We start from the raw sequence: 18,296 nt of genomic DNA, 5'->3' as shown, positions 1-18,296 counted from the left end.
CTTAGCTGTGAATTCTAGATGAGAAGACTTAAAGTGCTTCAAAAGACATTCCTTGACAGATACTAATTAGGAAAATAATTAAAAAGATTATTTTCTACGTAGTCACTAGAGGTTTCCAGTTTGATCTTCATTTCAGTAGCAGAAACGCCACCTGGCCTGACACAGGCACTTGAGCCCTCTGAACCTAAAGTCATACACACAGATTTCTAAACTTTTAGGCTTTCTGACCTTGTCTTTCAACCTTTGGTCAAAATCCTAAGGGACATAATTATATGTTGGATCTGTACTTAATTAATAGGAACCATTCTCTAGGATCTGGTCTTTGATCTAGTCTTCGGATAGACCAATTCCCCAGGGACCTAATAGAGTAGAGTGAGTTGGAAATTCAGATAATTCTCATGATACCTGATTTCCATTTCCTACTCCCTTTTTTTTTATCTATACCAATGTAAAAGCAAAATTAGAACATAAAAGATGATACAAATGGTTCATAACATCTGTCTTTAATGGTTCCCATGTAATAAAAAGGCTTATAAGAGAAAATATCTCTGCTGAAGAGTTTGGTTATTTGGCAATCAGCATCAACCGGAAGGGTCAAGATACCTTCCATCTACACTTGTAACATTGCTAATAAATCAGGTATCCTAACACAAAACTCTAAAGAACTGGGAAACATACAGGAAGAGGCTCACGCTGGAATCATACTCAAAAGTAGCCACTCTATTTTGTGTCAATTCTAGAGAGTTCAAGTTCAGAGTAATAGTCACACAGGCATACACACAATTCTTTGTAAAGATTTATGATGTTTGTTGTGGACTCTGCCTTGAGAGGATAAAAGGCTCCTATTCTGGGTCTCCCGGGACATAACCCACACTGCCTCCAGTGAGCCTGGGGAGTGTGAGTGGAGGGGATTTGGTTGTGGTCTTGTATAAAGCTGACAGTGCCGTTCTCGTGATTCAGCACTGCTATCTTTATAGCATCAGAAAAACATTCTCGTTGGCAAAAACCGATTTGGCCCTTCGTTTCTTAAAACAGGATTTGAGAATTTAGCAAGTACATCTTCTTCTCTCTCTTTCTCTCTCTCTCTCTCACACACACACACACACATACGCATGTGATAAATAGCTTAGTGGTTTAAGATCAAGGGCTTTGAGCTTAGACGGTGGGTTTGCAATTTAGCAGATGTGCCCCCAGTTGGGCAAGTTACAGGATTTCTCTGCAGTTATTTTCTTAGCAGTGAAATGGGTATGATGAGAGTAGACAGGGTTGTTGTGAGAATCATGTAAGAAAATGTCTGTAAAACGCTTAGCAAAGTTCTGATGCCTAGTAAACATTCAGTAACTGTTCATTAGTGGTGCTAGTAACAGCATTAGGATAGAGAAATTATAAAAATGCTATAATTTCCAAATTATATTTCCTTTACCAAATCCCACCACTATGAATGTAGTTTATTTCTCCAAATCTCATTATATGTTCTATAGTGTTATACCTGGCGTTCCACTCATTCACAACAGTTCTTCAAGGCACTTTTTTGGGGCCTGAGGGGACCTTGTTGGTAACCACAGCTCCTGCAGCCCTTTGTCTTGAGGAGTTTGGTTAGGGATAAAACACAATTAAAGGCACACAGAGAAAGGGGTAAGGGGGATTTTAAAATTGACTGGAACCATAAAGGAAAGAAATAGTATATACGGAGAAAAGAATCATGGTAAGTTAGGGGAAGAGGGCTCTCGAGATAAGGAAGGCCTCTTGGAGAAAGTGAAACCTAAAGGATGAGAAAGTTTCTGGTAATCTAGATTATCCTTTTTAGCTGCAGAATATTTTACCCTATAGATACACCATGAAAATCACTCTTATTTAAGGAAAAGCAAATTTCTGATCAGATGCAATTAATGTTGGAAAATCAACAATGATATTCTGTTGTAAGCAGTATTTTCTGAAATTCCATCGTAGGCCCTACTAATAACCTTTTGCTAGGTAATTGGTGATAATTGTGACAGGGACCTTACTGTTGCTTTGATTATACCTTAATAGGTGTCAGGGACTTTACAAAGTATTTTAAATGCCTACATTATCTTATTTACCTGTATTAGTTTATTTGATCTTAAAAGCAACTCTGGAGTAGTTCTGGTAAACTATGACAGATGGTGTGTTTATGGAGTAGTTCTGGTAAACTATGACATAAACGTGTGTTTATGTTTTTCTCAACTAAAAGATCACAAAAATGAAGTAAAGAAATGGCAAAGATACAGCAATAGAGAAGATAATGGGCAAGAGTAATAAACAGTTTGAAAGATAGAGAATGATGAACTATTTTTCCTTAGAGAATTTAGTCCTTGGGAATGGGAATAGCAGGAAGAAGGAAGCCCTTGGGGGTGCTGAGTTGTAGCACTGGGCCCCTGTGAAGAAGGAGGTGATCCATATATCTGGAAATAGGAGGATGTTGAAAATCGAGGGGATCCCTGAGAGGCTCAGCAGTTTAGCACCACCTTTGGCTCAGGGCGCGATCCTGGAGACCTGGGATTGAGTCCCACATTGGGCTCCCTGCATGGAGCCTGCTTCTCCCTCTGCCTCTCTCTCTCTGTGTGTCTCTCATGAATAAATAAATAGAATCTTAAAAAAAAAAAAAAGAAAAAAGAAAAGAAATCTGATGTAAGGAGCAGACTCCCTGATCTCCTAGATATGAGTGTGTGTATTTAAGAGAGTTAAATCCTGGCCTTCCTTATTGAAAGTCAATAGCAGAAATCTAAAATTGATGAAATAGCGGGATAAGTATATCATTTTAAAACATGGACATAATTCCCTGGAGAAAAGCTGAAATAATGGAAGGTTTTGTTCCGGGAGGTAAATTCCAGAGTTGGAGATATACTGCTGTTTCTGTTCTAATTTTTTTTTTAATTGTAGTTAAATATATATAATGAAAAATATCATTTTAGCCATTTTTTTAAGGTCTGACACTCAGAAAGGTTTTATTGACTTGTATTTATGAGTAGATGAAGGAGAGCCCATTAAAAAATTCTTTTTTCTTGCTAGCATCTAAGATATTGCAAAATAAAATTGAATGGGTTTAATCAATATGGTGGGTTTTGTTGGGGTAAAATATACACAAAATTTATCATTTTAACACTTCAGTTGCATTAAGTACATTCACAGTGTTGTACAGCCATCAACACTATCCATTTCCAGAATTTTTTCATCATCTCAAATGGAAACTGTACCCATTACGCCTTAATTCCCCATTCTCTTCCTCACCCTCTTCCCCCACCCACCACGTGGTAACCTCTGTTCTGGTACTTTCTGCTTTGATGAATGTGCCTGTTCTAGGTCTCTCATACCAGTGGAATCATAAAATATTTGTTTTTGTGTCTGACTTACTCCACTTAGCATAATGTTTTCAGGATTCATTTGTATTATAGCATTCCATTTCTTTTTGAAATTTAAAGCTAATGTTAATGTATTACTCATAAAAATAGAAAGTAAAACAAAACCCTGCAAAATAGTGCTCAGTTTTTAGGTATTGAACTCGAAGCTGAACGATCAGGCTTTAAGAAGGGTGTTTCAAGGCCACAGCTAGGAAGTTAACAGAGCGGGGGTCCAGTTTCATTTTCTCTCCTTGACCCTTATCAGAGCTCTTTGTTTAATCCACGATTGCTTCACACGTGGATTATTGCTGTAACAGCTTCCCAGTGTATTCATTTTCTATTTCTGTTGTAACACGTTACTTCAAACTTGGTGGCTTAGAACAAGTTCATTATTTTACGGTTCTGTAGGTCGGAGGTCGGACATGGTCATACGGGGCCGCACTCCTTCTGGAGGGACCCATCTCCCTGCCTTTTCCAGCTTCTGGAGGCCACCCACATTCCTTAGCTTTTGGCTTTCTTTCTCCAGCAACATTGCATCACTCTGACTGAGCTTCCACTGTCACATCACCCTCTGATTTTCCTGTTTCTACTTTTGTGATTAAATTGAGCCTGCCTGGGATCCCCAGGTGGCTCAGCGGTTTAGCGCTGCCTTCCGCTCAGGGCATGATCCTGGGGACCCGGGATCGAGTCCCACGTCCGGCTCCTTGCATGGAGCCTGCTTCTCCCTCTGCCTGTGTCTCTGCCTCTCTCTATCTCTCATGAATTAATACATAAAATCTTAAAAAAAATTTGAGCCTAATTTGGAATCCTCTCCCCTCAAGGTCAGCTAACTGACAACCTAATTCTATCCCCAGTCTCTGCTTTCCTTTGCCATGTAAACTAACATTCACGGGGTCCAGAGATCAGAATGTGGGTATCACTTGTAGGGGGTGTGGGAGGCCTTCTTCTGCCTACCAAGCCGATCCTATTGCCTACTTCCCTCTTGCCTGTGATCTTGACACTTAAGATCCTTGGGCAGCTCTTACAGCCTCCAGGGCAGCGTTCAGGCTCTCTGTATGGCACACAAAGCCCTGCCTTACTGGTCCTGTCTCCTCTCTTCCAATCTCCCGTGTCAAAAACACACGTCAACACCCTGGGTTTCAGTTCCCCAATTGAGAACCATACTTGTACTCATTTCACCCATCTGCTTGCATTGCTCTGCCCCCTGCCCTTTAATCGGCTCTGTCTTACTCATCCTTGTCAGACCTTGCATATCACTTCCTTTTTGAAGGCATGTTTGCTTTGATTGCCATAGCAACCCAGACCTCTCTCTCTCTCTCTCTCCCCCCAATATAGCACTTTCCATACTGTACTGAAATTGTCTCCTTTTATTATCTCCTTGACTGGATTGTAAGCTACTGAAGGGCAAGAATCCTATTTTGTTCGCCCTCATTTCCCAGCTACTTAATGAGACTAGCTGGCATCATAAAAAGAACACAAACTTTTGCTTGAAGATATTTCCAACCCTTAATTAACACTTGTCTCTCTTTCCAAGGGAGACTTGCAGAGGATAGAGGTAAATCTAAGGGCTGGAGTGAAGTGATGGTTTAATCCCCTAAGTGAATTTCACTTTAAATTTGCTGGGATATATTTGCCTGCACCTGACCAAGTCTTCGTTGATGAGCACTTTAATAGCTCGCTTTAACATGACTGATCAAACTTGTTAACATACACTTGATTCTGCTTAATTTTTAATATAACTCTACTGGTATAAATAAATACTTGAACAACTACATCAAATCACCATAAAGAGGGGAAAGCTTTCAACTAAATGTATAACCAGATTGGCTAATTAACTTTCTAATTTAAGAGACTGTGGAATAAACATCTCCCTTGGAATTGATTCAAGCCAGTCAAGCTGAAAGATAAAGCAAAAAAGAACAAATGTTCACATCACAAGTATCTTGAAATATTTTTATGCTATTCTCTATTCTCTATTCCACTTAAAATTTCCATTGACCTGCAACATTTACAGACTGAAAAGCCACCAGTTTATGGTTCTACAGATTTCTAAAAAAAAAATTATCAATCTTTACAGAGAAACTAATATAGGTATCCTCACAAAAATTGGGATAGACTTGATATAAGGAGGGAAGGTATTACAAGGGTTAAGGCTGTAGTCTCCAGATCAGACTGTCTGGACTGGGGTCCTGGGTCTGCCCCATGCTGTGTAACTGCCTCAACTTTCTTCATCTGCGAAATGGGCATAATGATATTTACCTTGGAGGGCTGTACAGGGATAAGTTATATTTAACTCATTTAAACCACCTGACACATTTTAAACTATGCATCTTCCCATATTTAGGGTGGGAAGAAACACTGTGAAACCTAATTGCCTAGAGAAAGCAACTGTCACGGTAATTGGAATGAAACCTGAGTTGATGAAATCATTGGAAGCTGTAGGTGAGATCATCTATGGGGAAGCAAGCCAAGCATAGTAGGTTCTTAATTATTGGCTACCGCCAGAATCATTCCCCCCAAAAACATTGGGGAATATCTAGAGCTTCTCTAAAGATGTGAAATGGTTAGAAGAGTTGGTCCATGGCATTCTGTGAAAAACGCAAAAGTGGCTTATTCCAGTAAAAATAAAATATAATTTGGACTTTACTTAGAAACAGCGCAAGAAAAATTTAGAAATCCCTAAAAGCTACTCTGTTTTGACAATTCATTTATTACCTTCTCTGATGTTTAGAATTCTGTATTCTTGCTGTCAAATTTTTAATAAATAAAGGTAAGCAATGTTTGTTAAGCTAAACCCAGTGTATCTTGATTTTTAAAAGATATATTGATTGTTTTCATAAGTGTCATTTGTGAGACGGGTCTCATTAATTGGAATCTCTAGGCAAGGTTTGAAACCTCTCATGTGATGACATTTTAAGTGAATTTAAAAAATGAGTTTATTAATTTTAACTGGTTAAGCAAATGAACCTGCTTTAAAAAATATTCACATGGAGGAGCGTCTCGCCTAGGAGGCTCAGTCCGTTAAGCATCTGACTTTGGCTTTAGGTTATGATCTCAAGGTTCTGGGATGGAGCAAGTTGGGCTCCCATGCTCAGCTGCTTCTCTCTCCCCTCTCCTTCTGCTCTTCCCCCTTGTTCTCTTTCTCTCTCAAATAAATAAATGAAATCTTTGAAAAATTTACATGGTCACTTACTGCTAATGCATTTCCATGTTGATAGTTTTCCTTAAATTGAAGTGTGACCATTCACAAATCCTCTTTGAGTTTACAATATTCATGTGGATTACTTACATTGCCTTTTTTTTTTTTTTTTTTTTTTAATTCCTTTGGACTAGGACTCAAGGTTTGGAAAGTTGATTTTTTTTCCTGTGCTTCCAGCATTGTAAAAGATCCAGAACGTCTGCCTGTTGGCATCTAGGCCCCCAGGCTTGGTACAAGGGACAGCTTACCAAGCCTACTGGTTTTCTTCATCTTAGTATTTGTGAGTGAACGAGGCTGGCTAGAAGCAAGATTGAGAAGTTGGCAATTTGTCTAGTTTTCCTTTTGTCCCACACTACTTTGAACCACATTACCCTTAGGAAACTGGATAATCATGTTTCCTCCCTTCTTAACACTTCCTCTTCTTCAGAAAAGGCTTGAAAAAAAAAATACACTCTCGCAGCAGTATAAATAAGTAGTAAAATAGTGGTAACTTCCCTCAGGTCAAAGTCCCTTTGGTTTCAGGTTCCAGTAATAAAGTTCTAAATGTGAAATTCTGGGGATGGGTGACCCCGGGCAAGAAGTCTTCTTGGTACCATCATGTGGGCAAATGTATGGTCTGACTGTTATCCTGGCTCCGGCTGTGAGCTTCTTCCTTTCATTCATTCTTCTGAGTGGGTATTCCTATTTGCCCTGGGTTAGGTCTCGTTCCTATTTTTGAAAGGACTTGCCATGGCAAATCAGAAGCTTGAAGCCTCTCCATATTGTCCTTCTTCCTGTCTAATGTTGATGAAAGTCCTTGTGTTTGCACCGCAATGAACCAGAACTGAGGGATTTGCCTAGTCTAATGTTGGCAGCAACTAGGCCAATGATATAAAAGTTCACTTTTCTACTGGGGGTGGGGAGTTGTTTGAACTGTTGTTTTAATTGTTTCATTTCTCCAATCTATTTTAATTTGTGCAGTTAGCCTGAAACTCATTTTATTGCAGAGGCCTACAAACTCAAAATGGTCTCACCTGACAGGCACATCGGTCACATTTGTCTCTCTCCAGGTGGGATCGGTTGCTCTCTCCTTGCCTTTGAGTACCCTCCTCCAAGTGCCGGGCCCTGTAGAAGAGGATGGTCGTGTCAGTTAGATGAGCCCTGCTCGTTAGAAACGACTACAAGGGCAGCTGCACTGCTCTAATGAGAGCTTCCATGCAAACTCTCAACAGTCTATTTATCCTAATTTTAGGAATGGCGAATCTTTAGATGGGATGGCAGAGCCGTAACTGCTCACAGGATCAGGAAAAGACCGCCCCATACGTCCCACGTCCCATCCTGATCCTGGGCTTGACCTGTTAGATGTCACACAGTGCTACGGGTCTTAAAGAACACCATGAGGTGTGCCTTTTACATGTCTCTGGCTTCAGATCTGGAGCAAGGCTGGGGGGACAGCTTGGGGGGGGGGGGCTCGATTTCCAGGCTGGAATACATAGTCTCCAAAAGTGAGTAGACAATTGTTAATTTTGAGGCCTTGGTTTAGAATATATTCCTGACATCTTTTTTCAATTCGTTAACACTTTCTCCTGCTACTTTGTACCCCCCCCCACCTCAGTGCTATATACCCACATAATTTAGTCTTTCTTGTTCTCTTTCCTCTAGCCATGACCTTGTCTGAACCACACTTTTTTGGCCATGTAAAAAATCAGAATTAATTAATTAATTATTTGAGACAGAGCTGGTTGTGGGGGGCAGAGGGAGAGGGAGAAGCAGACTCATCCCCGAGCAGGGAGCCTGACCTCGGGCTCGATCCCAGGACCCTGAGATCATGACCTGAGCCAGAGGTAGATGCCTCATGGACCCAGCCACCCAGGCCTGTACCGCTAATTACAAGTTCTTAACTTTGTTGTGAACGGTGACTTTTCCCCTCTACTTGAGGGAAACCACGTTTATGACAAAGACTTCCTTTAGTCACAACTAAAAATTGAGGTAGGAAGTGTGGTTACTTTCCATATTTATTGTTTGTAGCTGGTTCTTTTCTAATCCTCTGAGGAGCAAAAAAGGCCACTGGATTTATTATATCATCCCTCACAAAGGTAGGTTGGTCATGCTTAAAATTTTATATATGTGAAATAAAATTGTGATCAGTGCAGTGCAAATAAGCAAAATTAATGAAAGGAAACCATTTACAAATAATTCAGTAGTACTCTCTCTTGCCTCCACCCCCACCCAACCCCCCCTCGGCTTTTTGCAAATCGTCTGTACTGTTTTTAGAGTTCGGGTGAGCTTCTTTATGAATCCAATGAAGTGGATAGGAAAAGAAAATGACTCAACCTTTAGAAAATTCTATGATTCTGGGTGGCTCAGTTGGTTACGTGTTCGACTCTTGATTTTGGCTCAGGTCATGATCTCAGGTTCATGAGATCAAGACCTGTTTTGGGCTCTGCACGGTGAAGCCTGCTTGGGATTCCGTCTCCCCCTCTCCCCTCACCCCTTTCTCGCACAGGTGCACTGTCTTGCTCTCTCTTTCTTAAAAAGAAAATTTTATAATTCTAACATACTAGAAATTCCTTACTCTGACACATTCCTTGTACATAAAATGGGCAAAAATAATACATTACGGTGATATTTTTGCAGCACTCGCCATTGTTTAACTCAGCAGGTGATTTTGAGTAAGGCTTCAAGTCATTTGCTGAGATTCCTTTTCCCGGTGGGAAAAGTAATATACTAGTTTGCAGCTCATTTACCAAATGTAGTAATTTTAATCTAAGCCTTGCCCTAATCAGAGGGCATATACTTGATCATATGTGGATGTTATGGGTAAGTGTATAGAAGTGAGAGGAGACGTGGCCTATTTTCAAGTAGGTTTACCCTATAGTTTTATGCAAGGATGACATTTAAAGCAGTTGGTTAAAGCGAGGGCACCAACTGATGAGAATGCAAGTCTTCGGTAACAGGTGGGTCCTATCGCTTTCCTGCTTAGCCAGGCATTAACCTGGGAGGTCTGGAGAATCCTGAAAGGGCTGATACAGGGGTAGGGTCTTGAGGAACTGGACTCAAAGCTGCAGCTGTTGACTAGCTTGTATGGAAGTATCTGAATATGTGATGAATCGGTTCACCTGCACTTGTGTGAAAAAGCGTTGTAGGTAGCGTAACATGTAAGTAATCTAAGTACTGTATCTTACTGACATTTAGGAGAAAGATTTGCATATATAGTAAAGGTGGTGATAATTGGTCAATAAAGTAATTTTAAGTCTTAAAACATAAGGGTAATTTGGAAGCTTTTAGTGCTTTGTACCTAAAAGATGCACCCTATCGATTTTATGAAATCTAAGGACTTAGGTCAACTTTTATGGGACCCAAGGAGTGTAGAATGACTTTAGACCACTTCCCTTGACTTACCCATGAATCTGAGGACCGTGGTCATTGTCTCCCAGTCAGCGACGATCGTGGGGGTCAGACTTGCCCTCTCCCTACACCTCAGCTCTCTACCTACAGCTGTGGAACCTGGCAGTAGTGGGGGAAGGAGGAGGGCCCACGGACAGAGCTTCCCAGACGAGAAAAAGGGAATACGAGAAGCTCAGTGTCTTGACGGTCCATAGGCATTTACTGAGCGCCTAAAAGCTGTTGTTTGTGGAGATGATAAACCAAGACCCAGAGTCTCGCTTCACAAAGATAAGCAGGCCGAAGGGCCGGACATGCGGCCTTACTAACTGGGGTTGGATCCCAGATCTCCTCCCTGTCTGTTCTGTGATCTGAAGCCAGTTCCTTAACTTCCTGTGCCTCAGTTTCCCGGGGGGGGGGTAGCCACCTCCAGCTCACTGCGCTGTGAGCAAGCGCACGTACACGCGAGACCCCCCGGAGGCACCTGACGCCCCGTGAAGCTCGTGGGTCCCGGGGCTGTGCCCTCCGCCGGCCCCCCCAGAACTCCCTCCATTGGAAGTGGGGATGCAGGGCCCGCGGCAGCGGCTCGGGGCACAGAGGCCTCCCGGGGGGAGGAGCTAAGCGCGGGGGGGGGGGGGGCAGGTGTGCAGAGCCACCTGGTTAGGAATGCACGGGTCGCTCAGCGCCCGGGGAACGGGGAGGCGGGGCGGGTGCAGGTGCGGGTGCGGGGGGCGCCGGGGGGCCGGCCGGGCTCCATCCGGAGGCTCAGCCGCTGGGTGTTAGGAAAGGGTCGGTGAATGGGGCGGGAGGAGGCGGAGGGGACACGTGCGCAGGTTGCCAGCGTGTCGGGAGTCGCCCTGGGCGCGCGCCGGGCTCTCTGGACTCGGCTTCCCGGGCCGGCGGGGCTTGCTCGGAAGCCCTGGCAGCTTGCGCCCGGTGCCGGGCCCTACGGGGCCGAGAGGGTCCCCGGACCGAGGGGAGGGGCCGCACCGCGGCGGCGCGGGGCTCCCGCAGCGCGCGCACCTCGCAGCCGGCCGGGGGCGGGGGCGAGCGGAGAGCGCGGCGCGCGCATGCGCCGGAGGCCGCCGCCCCCCCCCCCCCCCCCCCCCCCCCCCCCCCCCCCCGCGGCCTTTCTTGGAACAAAACTCGCGTGGAGCCGGGGCGTTGCGCCGTTTGCGTAGGCTGGCGCGGGCGGCGGCGCGGCGCGTGCGCTCGGGCGAGGCGCGGCGGCCCCTGCGCAGCTCGCGTAGCCCGAGGCGGGGGCCGGCGGGGGCGTGTACGCCCGCAGCGTAGCGCCCGGCGGCCCGGGTGCGGCTGCGCGGGGGCCCGCGGGGGCCGGTACGCCGGCGGCGTAGCGCGGGGCCTGGCGCGCGGGCCTCGGCGGCGCACTTGGCGCAGGCGGCCTTGGTGAATAGGCGGCTCGGTGCAGCCGGGCTGGTACCGAGCGGAGAGGAGATGCACACGGCACTCGAGTGCGAGGTGACTATAAAACCCCGATTTGTTTACGTTCCCTCCCCCAGAACCGGGCCCGTGCGCGGCCGAGGCTGCGAGCCCGGGGCGGCGGCGGCGGCGGCGGCGGCGGGGGGTGGGGGCGGGGGTCGGGCCCGGGCTCGGCGGCGGCGGCGGCGGGCGGAGCGCGCGGGGGGCTGCGCGGGGGGCGCCGCGGGCCTGGGCGGCCGCAGTCTCGGGCCGCGCGGGGGCCGCCGCCTCGCCGACCGCAGCGGAGCGGGCCGGGGGGGCGGGGGTGCGGGGAGACCCCGGGTGACCCCGCCCGACCTCCCGGGCCCGCGGTGCGGGGGCGCCGGCCCCGGGAGCCTAACGGACGGGCCGCCGGGGCTGCGAGCGGGAGGCCGCGTGGACCTCTGCTCCCCGGCCGCGGGGCTGGGGGGGGGGGCCCGGGGCGGGGAGGGGGGCGGCTTTGTTCCTCGGGGCCCTGCGGCCCAGGCGGCGCGCGTCCGGCGGGGGAGGGGGGCTCGCCGTCCTGGGGTGGTCCTCCCCATCCCGGGGTCCCCCCTGCCGTCCTGGGGTGGTCCTCCCCATCCCGGGGTCCCCCCTGCCGTCCTGGGGTGGTCCTCCCCATCCCGGGGTCCCCCCTGCCGTCCTGGGGTGGTCCTCCCCATCCCGGGGTCCCCCCTGCCGCCCTGGGGTGGTCCTCCCCATCCCGGGGGAGTCCCTGCCGTCCTGGGCCCCCCCCCGCCATCCTGGGGGGTCCCTACCGTCTTGGGGTCTCCCCCTTGCTGTGCCGGGAGGGGTCCCTGCCGTCCCGGGGTCCCCCCCCCCCGCTCTCCTAGGGTCCTTCCCCCGCCGTCCTGGGGGTGGTCCTCCCCATCCTGGGGGATCCCCCGCCGTTCTGGGGTGGTCTCCGCCGTCCTGCCACCCTCCTGGGCTTCCCCCCGCTGTTCTGGGGGTGGTGCTCCCCATCCTGGGGGATCCCCCACCGTCCCGGGCCCCCCCCCCCCCCCCCCGCGGTCCCGGGGTCCCCCTTGCCATCCTGGAGTTCCCCCTGCCATCCTGGGAGTGGTCCTTGCCGTCCTGGGAGGGCCCCCGCCGTCCCGGGGTCCCCCCTGCCATCCCGGGGTGTCCCCCGCTGTCCTAGGGTCCCCCCCGCCGTCCTGGGGGTGGTGCTCCCCACCCTGGGGTGGTCCCCGCCGTCCTTCCCGGGCTCGAGGGGAGCTGCCCCGTGGCCCCAGGCCCGGGTACCAGCCCCTGCTCTAAGCAGCACAGAGTGACATTAAAGCACATACTTTTTTTTTTTAAAGCAGGCCATGTTGTTGTTTCTGTTTTCTTTTCCCTTGACTCTCACTTAAGGTATCGCTCGCTGCCGGGAAAACTCTGGTTTTGTCTGCAAGTTGGAGCAAAACTAACCCGTGACAGGTTTCCTGAGGAGCAGCCAACCCCGGGGAGGCTGGAGCTGTAGAATGTAGGTCGTGGCAGGGCAGCGGAAACGCTCGTTTAAGTCAAGACTTCTGTGTTTTAGGACTTCCTGCCCCACATGTTTTGGTGGCTTTGTGCGTCGGGCACTGGCTGCAGACTTTGGGGGCCGGTACCAGGCAACCCCCGGCCCTACACCCCGAGTACTCTGGGGGGAGAGCACAGGGACCTGACAAGTGGTGTGAAGACAGGATGTACCCCCGGGGGGGGGGGGGGGGGGGGGGTGGAAGAGGCAGGATACAGCCAGGTAGCCGAAATCAAAAGAGGAGATGAATAACCTGTGCTTTAGCAGAGCATTAAGTATCGAGTAGTTTCGGGGGGTAAATGCCTAATTTCAAACTGGTGAGGACCAAATGGTCTTCAAGGGATTTAATTTGTATTATTTCTTCCGATAAAAGTATTAGATGCTACTGCACATCACCGTGGTTTTGCCTACATTCGGAACTGAAAGAACAGTTTTCAGAGAGGAGAAATGTGTTTGTTTTTTTTAAGTCCAGATTCAAAAACCTGCAGTTTTATACGCACACAGGCTGTGGTTAAGAATGCTGGCGCAGGGATGACATAGGTGCTACTTCAAGATAAGTGGTCAGGGAGGACCTTTCTCAGGGGTGACACGAATAGTAGTTGCGTGATACGCTGGACTTGTTATTCCCGTTGCCAGTTGATGTTCTCCAGCTAAAAGCCAACAGAGCCTCCCTTCTAGCGCCTGATTTTGAAGTACTTTCGGGAGGCCTGGAGCATGGTACACGAGTATTAACTCTGGGGATGGGTTTTTCCATTTTTCACTGCTTTATGGAGAATGTAGGATATAGGCGTTAGCAGCAAGGGATGTTACAGTTAGGATATAACTAAAGAGAATTTACCTTGTTCTCCAACCTCTGTCACTACTGGAAAGAACTTCGGGTTTTGCGGTGAGACTTCGAGTTCAAAACTATGACCTGTTATTAACTAGTTTGGTTACTTTGAGCAAGTTGCTTTACCTTAATCTTTTATCTGAACTTGTGCTAAAAAGCCTTCTTAATGGCTTTACTGCAATCTTTATTATTTATTTATTTTTAGAAGATTTTATTTATTCATGAGAGACACAGGGAGAGGGAGAAGCAGGCTCCATGCAGGGGGCCCGATGTGGGACTCGATCCCAGGACTCCAGGATCGTGCCCTGGGCCCAAGGCAGCCGCTTAACCTCTGAGCCACCCTAGGGATCCCCATACTGTGATCTTTATAAATGACATAATGAAACAAGGGGCTGCAGAAAATCTTAGTTCATTTTAACCTTCTTTTCTCCATACAGATGTTTCAGTTTCTCATCAGGGGTTGAAGGAGTACTTTCTGTCTTTAACTCTGATAACTTGAGGTTTGACCGTCTACTGGGCCGTTGCCGGAGATACAGTTATCCTATTTGGTACTGTTCTGTTACATGTAATAATCCATAGAATTTTTTTCTGCCTCATATTTTTTAACTTAAAATTCTACGTGTACATCTTGCTTTCCCTGTTTAAATCCTTGAGGCAGCACATACTCCCCAACTTTTTGTCACACAGTGCCCATGACGTTATTCAGTGGATGTGCAAAGTTTGCCTGTCAACCTTCTAAATGAAGTTTAACAGAACTTAAATGTAGCATTAACCCAAAGAAATACTTGGGATAAAAATGTCAGTCCTTGTCTGTAGTGCTCACCTCAATGGAAATGCCATGGATGTTGCTTTTATCGAAAGGACAGTATTTTTTTTTTAATCAAAAGGACACAAGGGGCGGGCGCCTGGTCGGCTCAGTTTGTTGAGTGTCTGACTCTTGGTTTTGTCTCAGGTCATGATCTTGGGGTGATGAGAATAGAGCCCCAAATAGGGCCCTGAGCTTAGCTGGGAGTGTGCTTGAGTTTCTCTGCAGCTGCCCCTCCACTCGAACGTACTCTCTCTCAATCAATCAGTTCATCTTAAACATGGTAGTGGTGTTTTTCCAAACAGATTCACAATATGCAAGAGAAACTACACAGTAGAACATGGAAAGAGGTGTTGGGGATCAAAGCAGAAAGCTATCCTTTTTCCTTTATACTAAGTTTTATAGCCCTATAAAGTTGTCTTTCATTATAATGTAATTTTCATTAAAAATATACCAACCTTGGCCTAAAGTTTACCTGTTAGAGGAATGCCCAGGCGGTCCCAGCGGCTCGATGCTGCCCCCTAGTGTTTGATTCCCCTTGAAGTTTTCTTGAGCTTCCCTTTTCCTTCACCTTCATCTTTTCCTGAAACAAAATCTATTTAAATTAGAATTAGAGGGATCCCTGGGTGGCGCAGCGGTTTGGCGCCTGCCTTTGGCCCAGGGCGCGATCCTGGAGACCCGGGATCGAATCCCACATCAGGCTCCCGGTGCATGGAGCTTGCTTCTCCCTCCGCCTGTGTCTCTGCCTCTCTCTCTCTCTCTCTGTGACTATCATAAATAAATAAAAAATTAAAAAAAAAAATAAATAAATAAATTAGAATTAGATTCTGTAGTGCTACATTATATCTAGACTACTTTGGGGTTTCCTCCAACTGGTTAGTTGACTAGTAAGATGGATGTAGTAATTTTGAATTGGTTAACTTTGGTTGCTCTTAGCTTCTGTAGTTTTCCAAGTGAGTTTTGGGTGGAGATAGGACAGTAAAAGGCCAAGTTTCCCTGAAAGAGTATATGGGATTTTTCAAAACAGGAGGAAAGGTATATGTTAGAGAATTTAACAGGATTTCCTGTTAAAAATATGTAGTCATATAAACTCAGGTTTCACATTAGACCAGTTATCAATATGCTGAACTGTCTTTCTTTTTCATGAATTTTGTAAGTTCTGTGAGTTGGCCGTGCAAAGTGTGTTCACTAGGTATGAAGGCGATTTACGACTCAAATTGTGAAGTTTTAAATGACAATAGCATTGAACTTATTTCCAAATGTTGAAGAGACCACAATGTTGTTAAAACAACACATTGATTTATTCTATGATATATAGTAGTGTCAAATTTTATTTTTCTGTTATCAGAACATAAGATTTGATTGCTAGATATAGGGATTGGATATTTAATAGATTTTTAATACTTGATTTTTCATGTTAAAAGTTATCAGAATGGGGTGCTGGTGGGTGGCTGTGGTTACAGATTTTAAGTATAAGGATAAAATCTAAAATCTTACTCAAATAGTATTTAAATTGTTTTCACTGAGAGTTAGTGGTAGATGATTTTATAATTAATTTTATAATTATGTATAATTATTATATTGCAAATATTTTACTGCTGAAATGGAGATATGAGGATAACACTTTTGCTGCCATTAACATTTCTAACTGCCATGTTTACACTTAATAATATGTACCCTACTTTTGGGGATCATCTTCTCCATTCAGAAAAGTGGTTTTGGGGGATTAGAAGAGTGAATCAGAATGTTGTAAGAAGTATCTTATAAGATTATGTCATAGGGCCAGCAATAATTATTACTATGAACTATGTATGAAAGTTATTTTTAGTCCTAGAGTGATTATCTTAAGGCTCATCAGTCACTGATCACTTCAGTTTTTAGATTTATTTTCATTCATATAGAAGTTAGAAAGTATAAATGGTCTTCAGTTGTAGTAACAAAATCACAAAGGTATGCATCCCATTGTCCTCTATTAAACAAACAAACCCATATCCGTGTCCTCACTTAAGCTTTTTTTCTGAATTCACTTTATATATTTTGTGAGTTTCTGAATTTTAAAATCCTGGTTTCCCCTACAGTTGTCTGCTGATTTTGTAATTGTAAAAAAATATGTAAATTAAGCCAAGGGTCAGCAAGCTATGGACAGTGCACCAAATCAGCCTGCTTTTGTAAATTAAATATTGGAAAACAGCCTCTTTATCCACTTAAGTATTGTATATGGCCGCTTTTGTGCCACGACGGCAGAATTGTGTAGTTGGCCTTAGAGTCTGCACGGCCCACAAAACCTAAAATAGTAACTGGATTTTTAAAGTCTGCCAACCCCTGCATCCCGTTCTTAATGTTTATAACTATTTGATATGTTGCTAGTATTTAAAATAGTTAAGTTTTCTTAGAACCTATATGAGTTAAAAACTAGTAGAAAAACATTGAAATAGAAATTTGTGGGTAATAATGTGAGTTCTCAGGTTTTGTTTTTTTTAACCTAAGTAATATAGATGCTTTTTGTTTCTTCCTCTTTCCATTTTCCCTCTATGGGAGGAATAGCACCTTTATTGTGTTTGGCGCTGGAATATGAAGCCCGTGGCCTTCAACCTCGGGTTACTAACGCCTCAGTCTGTCAACTGTTGATACTTGCGGAGCATCTTTTACAGTTTACCTTCTCTAAAAGGTGGTGGTGTCTTCCTTGTACCTCCTTCAGAGCAGAAAATGTTTCATGTTTATTTTTATGCCTTCTCCCCTGCCCCCCTCCCCTTCCTTTCCCTCTTTCTTCTCTCCTCTCATCATAAAGAACTTCGGATTGCATGTTTACAGGCCTGTGAACAGCTGTTTTGTACCTCTCAGTACACCTCTGCTTAGAATGAATTATTACTCTATTCTGATTATAGGGGAAGAAATATTCATGCTGTTATGGAGGAACATAGCCTCTAGATGAAGGGGGCTATGAACGATTGATTTTATATGCCTTATCAAGATAAATAGGATAATATGTTATTACATTATAAAACAATGAAATCAGTAAAATGATATATTAGTAATACGTCCTATCTAACTCTAATGTAATGTTCATTATACGATTTTTTTAAAAGATTTTATTTATTCATGAGAGACTCAGAGGCAGAGACACAGGCAGAGGGAGAAGCAGGCTCCATGCAGGGAGCCCGATGCGGGACTCGATCCCGGGGCTCCAGGATCAGACCCTGGACTGAAGAAAGCAGGGGCTAAACCCCTGAGCCACTCAGGGATCCCCTATTATATGATCATATATAAACTTGGATTATATAACAAAACAGAGAAAAGTTAAGTATTACATAGTCTATATTATATATTGTAAAGCAGTGAGATCATGTTTTCCATTCCAGTGTATCTTTTTTAGTCCAGACTTCATCACTTGTTAAATGTTTGGAACACACTTTTTAAGATTTTAAGTTAGTATACTCTAGTTTTTTTCAAATAGAGCGAATAATTTGATGTACTTAGCCAGTGTAAACAGAAGTTTATCTCCAAGAAAGTAACCATACCGATTTAAAAAAATGAGGAAGGAAATCAGAAAGGTATGTTCAAATCAAATCACTGATTTTAGGCAAAAAGTGCTCTTTAAATTCACTGTAAGGGGCAGCCCGGGTGGCTGAGCGGTTTAGCACCGCCTTCGGCCCAGGGTGTAATCCTGGAGACCGGGGATCGTGTCCCATGTTGGGCTCCCTGCGTGGAGCCTGCTTCTCCCTCTGCCTGTGTCTCTGCCTCTCTCTGTGTCTCTCATGAATAAATAAATAAAATCTTTTAAAAAA

General features: G+C 45.3%; 1 protein-coding gene across 5 annotated transcripts in view; it reads left to right on the top strand.

Moving 5' to 3' along the window:
• SLC39A10 (solute carrier family 39 member 10) overlaps positions 1-18,296 on the top strand; it is a 135,227-nt gene that overhangs the window by 58,689 nt on the left and 58,242 nt on the right. Inside the window, exons 1-2 of one of the 5 annotated variants that reach the window (XM_026002626.2) lie at positions 11,237-11,400; positions 12,730-12,841. The exons of 2 other annotated variants lie outside the window; for them this stretch is intronic. The gene's annotated coding sequence lies outside the window, so the exon portion shown is untranslated. Of the gene's footprint in view, positions 1-11,227; positions 11,401-12,729; positions 12,842-14,143; positions 14,255-18,296 lie in introns of those variants that run through there. 2 more of the 5 variants (XM_026002628.2, XM_072740996.1) reach the window with 2 other exon arrangements.

Source organism: Vulpes vulpes, chromosome 16 (genome assembly GCF_048418805.1).
Source record: "Vulpes vulpes isolate BD-2025 chromosome 16, VulVul3, whole genome shotgun sequence".
Classification (NCBI taxonomy): domain Eukaryota; kingdom Metazoa; phylum Chordata; class Mammalia; order Carnivora; family Canidae; genus Vulpes; species Vulpes vulpes.
The sequence above is the reverse complement of the archived record's forward strand: the minus strand, read 5'-3'. Positions and strand labels throughout refer to the sequence as shown.